Below are 6,185 nucleotides of genomic sequence, written 5' to 3' on the forward strand. Positions count from 1 at the left end.
GCCTCTTCTACCGCATAATTCCTCCACAAAACCTTTACCTGAGGAATTTTATTATTATGTAGCTCCTGTACTTTCCTATCCAGAATCTGTACTGGTACCTTCTCATATCCCAGTGAATCACTAAACTCCAACTCATCATAACTAATGATATGAGAAGGATCTATAACCTATTTCCTCAACATAGCCACATGGAATACGTCGTGGATCCTGAACAACACTGGAGGTAAAGCTAGCTTATAAGCTACCAGTCCCACTTTATCTAGAATCTCAAATGGACCGATAAACCTAGGACTAAGTTTACCCTTCTTCCCAAAGCGCATAACCCCTTTCATCGGAGCTATCTTCAAAAATACGTGATCACTCACATCCAACTCTAAATTCCTGCGGCGATAGTTAGCTTAACTTTTTTGTCGGCTCTGAGCTGCAATAATCCTGTCTCTGATAAGCCGAACCTTATCACGCGCTTGCTGCACAAGTTCTGGCCCCACTACTCACCGTTCACCCACTTTATCCCAAAACAAAGGAGAACGACATCTCCTACCGTAAAGAGCCTCAAATGGTGTCATGCCAATGCTAGACTGATAATTGTTCTTATACGCGAACTCTACCAGCGGCATGAACTGAGTCCAACTACCCCCAAAGTCTAGTACACACGCTCTGAGCATGTCCTCTAATATCTGTATCGTCCTCTTTGTCTGCCCGTCTGACCGAGGATGGAATGTCGTACTAAACGATAACTGAGACCCTAGAGCCTCCTGTAAACTCCTCCAAAATCGTGATGTAAATCACTGGTCTCTATCCGACACAATCGATACTGGCACCCCATGAGAACGTACTATCTCTTGAATGTAAATCTTCGCTAAACGGCTGAGGGAGTAGCTGATCTTGATAGGTATAAAGTGGGCAGTCTTAGTCAAACGGTCAACAATCACCCAGATGACATTCTGGCCATGTAATGTCGTCGGCAGTCCTGACACAAAGTCCATCGATATATGATCCCATTTCCACTCTAGGATGAATAACGGCTGCAACTGCCCTGCCGGCCTCTGGTGCTCAGCCTTTACTTGTTGGCACGTCAAGCACTAGGCTACATACTCGACAATTTCTCTCTTTATGCCACTCCACTAGAATGTTTCACGCAAGTCTCTATACACCTTTGTACTACCAGGATGAACGGTATACAAAGATCTATGAGCTTCTTCTAAAATAGTCTTCCTGATCTCGGTATCAGTAAGAACGCATAATCTGGAATGGAACCGCAAAGCTCCGTCATCTGCAATACTGAAATCCTCCTCCTGACCCATCTGCACTCTGCATATCACCTCTGCTAATATTGGATCTTCCTTTTGAGCGGCTTTAATTCTTTCTTGCAGAATAGGTTGTACCACTAGGCTAGCAATACATATTGGGAGATCACTCTCTACTAACTCCATGCCGAGTCTCTCCAGATCCATCATGATCGGATGCTGGATCCCCATAGCCTCCAACACTGGCTCCTTGGATTTCCTGCTCAATGCATCAGCTACCACATTCGCTTTCCCTGGGTGATAACTGATGGTACAATCAAAATCCTTAATCAACTCCAACCATCTTCTCTACCTCATATTCAATTCCTTTTACGTGAAGAAATACTTTAAGCTCTTGTGGTCGGAGAAAATCTCACACTGCTCGCCATACAGGTAATATCTCCAAATTTTCAACGCGTGTACTATTGCAGCCAATTCAAGATCATGTGTAGGGTAGTTCTTCTCATATTCTTTCAACTTCCTGGACGCATACGCAACTACCCTGCCATGCTGCATCAATACACAACCAAGTTCTTTCAAGGACGCATCACTATAAATGACATACCCCTCACCTCCAGATGGGATAACCAAAACTGGTGTTGTGACTAACCTCTGCTTCAGCTCTTGAAAACTCTACTCACAGCGGTCATCCCACTCAAATTTGACATTCTTCCTCGTCAGTCATGTCAAGGGTCCTGACAAAGCTGAGAATCCCTCAACAAAACGACGGTAATATCCAGCTAGCCCCAAGAAACTCTTGATCTCCTGGACATTTCTCGGTCTAGCCCAATTCACTACTGCCTCAATCTTGCTAGGATCTACAGAAATACCGTCTCCAGATATAACATGCCCCAAGAACACGACATTCTCAAGCCAAAATTCACATTTACTGAACTTGGCATACAACTTCTTTTCCCGAAGTGTCTGCAAAACCTGCCTCAAGTGCGTCTCATGCTTCTCATAGTTCCTAGAATAGACCAGTACATCATCAATAAAAACAACAACAAACTGGTCTAGGTATCAGTAGAAGACTCTGTTCATCATGTCCATAAATACCGCATGTCACGCCCCAATCCCGGAAATGGGACCTGAGGGTGAAAATATAATATAACTTGTCCCTGTATCATACAAATCATCACAGATACAGTACAAAGGATGAGGGTCCGACCCCGTGGGGTTTCCAGGCACCCTAAACACATCCAATCATAATCATATACGCAACGGAAAAAGTCATTCTATATCAACATATGCAGTACCATACCAAAGTCTATACAAGAGCAGAACATGACTCTAACAAAATGTACAAAATGGGTGCCCAAATATAACTCAAAATGGCAACCCAACAAAACTACAGTCCTAGCACTTACCCAAGCGCTAACGCAGTACACCAGCCACTATGCTCCCTACACCAGGACGCTAGTTCCGGTTACCCGAAGGACCTATAAAAATGTACGTACAGTAGGGGTGAGATATCTCTCAGTAAGGAAGAACACAAGTTATATCGGTGTGTGGCATTTGAGTGTTGTCATGATACAACATACACGCAGTTAAATACATTCCAGTACTAATTTACACAGTACATAAACGCACACATACGGCGGCCATTTATACGCAACCCCATCACAATACATACACATGATCAGTAATCCTTAGTGTCGTCACACTTTTCGGCCCGAAGCCTGCTCGAGACATACGGCATTGGCCTGTAGCCAACCCGCGAACATGGCGCCACCGGCACATGGCTAGTCCCCAACTCCCATGGCATCGTACCGGTGCTAAACTAGTGGATCCACACCCTTCGGCCTGATCTGCTAGAATAGGCTCATGCCCTCGGATATAGAGCTGGACACTCTTGCCTACAGGGCAGGCGATAACACGCCCTCGGATATAGAGTCGGACACTCTCAATACTTGGAACAATTTCTGAACCGCGTTCTTATTAGCATTTCAACATATCACACACACATGCATGCTCATATAACCAAACAAACCACACCCATTTGGTAATCTAAATCATGGTTTTCCAAACAAATACAGTTGAAACAAGTCAAGGCATGGTCATCCCAATATCATAGTATAAATAACACATATACTCGGTTTTCAACAAAACCCGAGATTCAGCCCGTCGCCCCCTTTTCCCCAAAATTGTAATAATTAAAAACCCATAGTTTTCCCTGTTAGATCCCCCCAAATGAGTAGCCATAACACACATAGGACCTTGGACCACAGTTCCACTGAGTCCGATTTAAAAAATAACCAATATAAACATAGTTCCCCTTACCTTAACCCCGTAAGCAAATCCCGAACTCCAAGTTCCCAGCGAACTGAGTTCCAAAACCTATAAATCACAGTACAGAATATGTTCACAAGACAGTTACCTACAAATCTACTGGATCAGAATTGAAAATCGAGCCTTACCTCAATTTTACGCCGAAACCCAAAAATCTCCGAAACGAGATTCCGATCTGTAGAAGTTGTAGAGAATCCTTCCACGATCCTCGTGGTAGCTTCTGTTTTTTGATTCCATCAACGATCGGTGAAGAATTTTAGAGAGAAGGAGTAGGGAGAGGTTTAGAGAGAGAGAGAGAGAGAGATAAAAATCTAAGTTTGCTTAGCTTGGAAGAAATAAGAATTTCCTTTATAACCTTTTGACCCGGACAGTTTCCAATTTTGCCCCTCTCTTAATATTTAAACCCATTTTTCATATTTCGGGTTCTTACACCGCATGAGCATTTGTCAATCCAAACGGTATAATGAGAAACTCGTAATGCCCGTACCGGGTCTTGAAGGTCGTCTTCGAGACGTTTTTTGCTTTCACCTTTACCTGATGGTAGCCGGATTTGAGGTCAATCTTCGAATACACCCTTGTATCCTAGAATTGGTCAAACAAATTGTCAATACGGGGTAGAGGATACTTGTTCTTGATCGTTACTTTATTAATTTCCTTGTAGTCTATACACATCCTTATAGTCCCGTCTTTCTTCTTCACAAATAACACCGGAGCTCTCCACGGAGATACACTGGATCGTATGAAGCCCTTATCAAGCAGATCTTGTAACTGATTTTTTAATTCTGCCAACTCTACTGGCGCCATTCGATAAGGTACTTTGGATATAGGCGATGTACCTGGAAATAGATCTATGGAAAAATCTACCTCTCGATCGGGTGGCAAGCCTGGTAACTTATCTGGGAAAACATCTGTAAACTCTTTTACTACAGACATGCTAGCAAGTTTCAATTCATTTTCTGACATCTCTTTCACCACAGCCACAAACCCCTGACACCCACTCAGCATCAGTCTTTTGGCCTAAATAGCTGAAACAAGATAAGGTGGGGATTGTACTTGCAACCCTACGAACTTAAATTCTGCTTCCCCCAGAGATCTGAATATCACTTCTCGTGCATGGCAATCTATGCTGGCAAAATTAGTTGCTAGCCAATCCATGCCAAATATAACATCAAACCCGTGCATGTCCAGCATTATCAAATCGGCAGACAAAGTCTTCCCTTGAATATCAACTGGACAACCTCAGAGCACCTTATTACACCTTACTACTAACCTAATCAATGTAGATACCAACAATTCAACATCTAACAATTGTGTTTCAGCCCCACATAATTTAATACATCTCGAGGATACAAACGAGTGTGTAGCTCCTAAATCAACTAATGCAATAACTTTAAAAGAAAACATAACAACCATACCTGTCACCATGTCACCCATCATCTCAGCCTCACCTGGTGTCATAGTAAACACTCTGGCTGGAGCCATATTCCTCTGCTGGCCCCCACGTGGCGCCTGATAATCTCTCCGGTATGGTCTAGGAGCTGGAACTGCATCTGGTGGAGTAGGACAGTCTCGTACCATGTGCCCCGATCTACTGTAGCGATAGCACACTGGAGCTGCATTTGGTGGGGTAGGATAATCCCGCACTATATGCCCCGATCTACTGCAGCGATAGCACATTACACCACCAGCTCGACACTCTCCCCAGTGCCTCCTACCGCATGTTTGACAGACTGGAGGGCCCTGCCCTGTCTACACCTCGCGTCCTCCCATTTCCTGCCTCCGCCCTCTGCCATGATTTCCTCTCCTCCACTGGTCCAGTCTATGACCCTGCTGGTAGCCGGTAGATGCAAATCTCTTCCTCTGTCCCTGCTCCTCTACATCAAGACACTCACCAACCTCTGCCAAGTTTGCCCTGTCGACTAACTCAGCAAAGTCCTGGATCCGCAGCACCACTACCTGCTTGAATATACTCTGCCTCAAGCCCCTCTCAAACCGCCTCGCCTTCTTCACCTCATCAGGAACAATGTATGGGGCAAAACGAGAGATCTTGATAAAATGTGCTGCATACTGCTGGACGGATAGCTGTCCCTGTTTCAAACTCAGGAACTCTTCTACCTTAGCCTCCCTTACAGTAGCTGGAAAATACCTGTCAAAGAACAGATCTTTACCAGTCCCATGTCATAGCTATCGGAGTCACCCTCTACTGCTCTAATAGTCTCACCATAGTCCACCACCTCTCAGCCTCTCCTATCAATCTATAGGTGGCAAAGAGGACCCTCTGTTCCTCAGTACACTGCAGTACAATCAAGATTTTCTCGGTCTCCTGCATCCAGTTCTCAGGAGCTACAGGATCAACTCCGCCTGAGAACGCTGGAGGATTCATCTTCATGAACTTCTTTATGGTGCACCACTGGCTTGCAGATGGACCACTCTGCTATCTCGAACTCCTAGCGATCTCAGCCATAACCTGCTGAGCCACGCTACATAATACCGCGTCAAAGTCGGTCCCAGGTGCACCTGATGGTCCTGCTCCATCACTGCCACTCACATGGGCACTATTTCCTTCTGGATCCATCTTGGAAAATAGCAGTTGCAATTCAGTAATCCTAT

Source organism: Malania oleifera, chromosome 2, assembly GCF_029873635.1.
Source record: "Malania oleifera isolate guangnan ecotype guangnan chromosome 2, ASM2987363v1, whole genome shotgun sequence".
NCBI lineage: Eukaryota > Viridiplantae > Streptophyta > Magnoliopsida > Santalales > Ximeniaceae > Malania > Malania oleifera.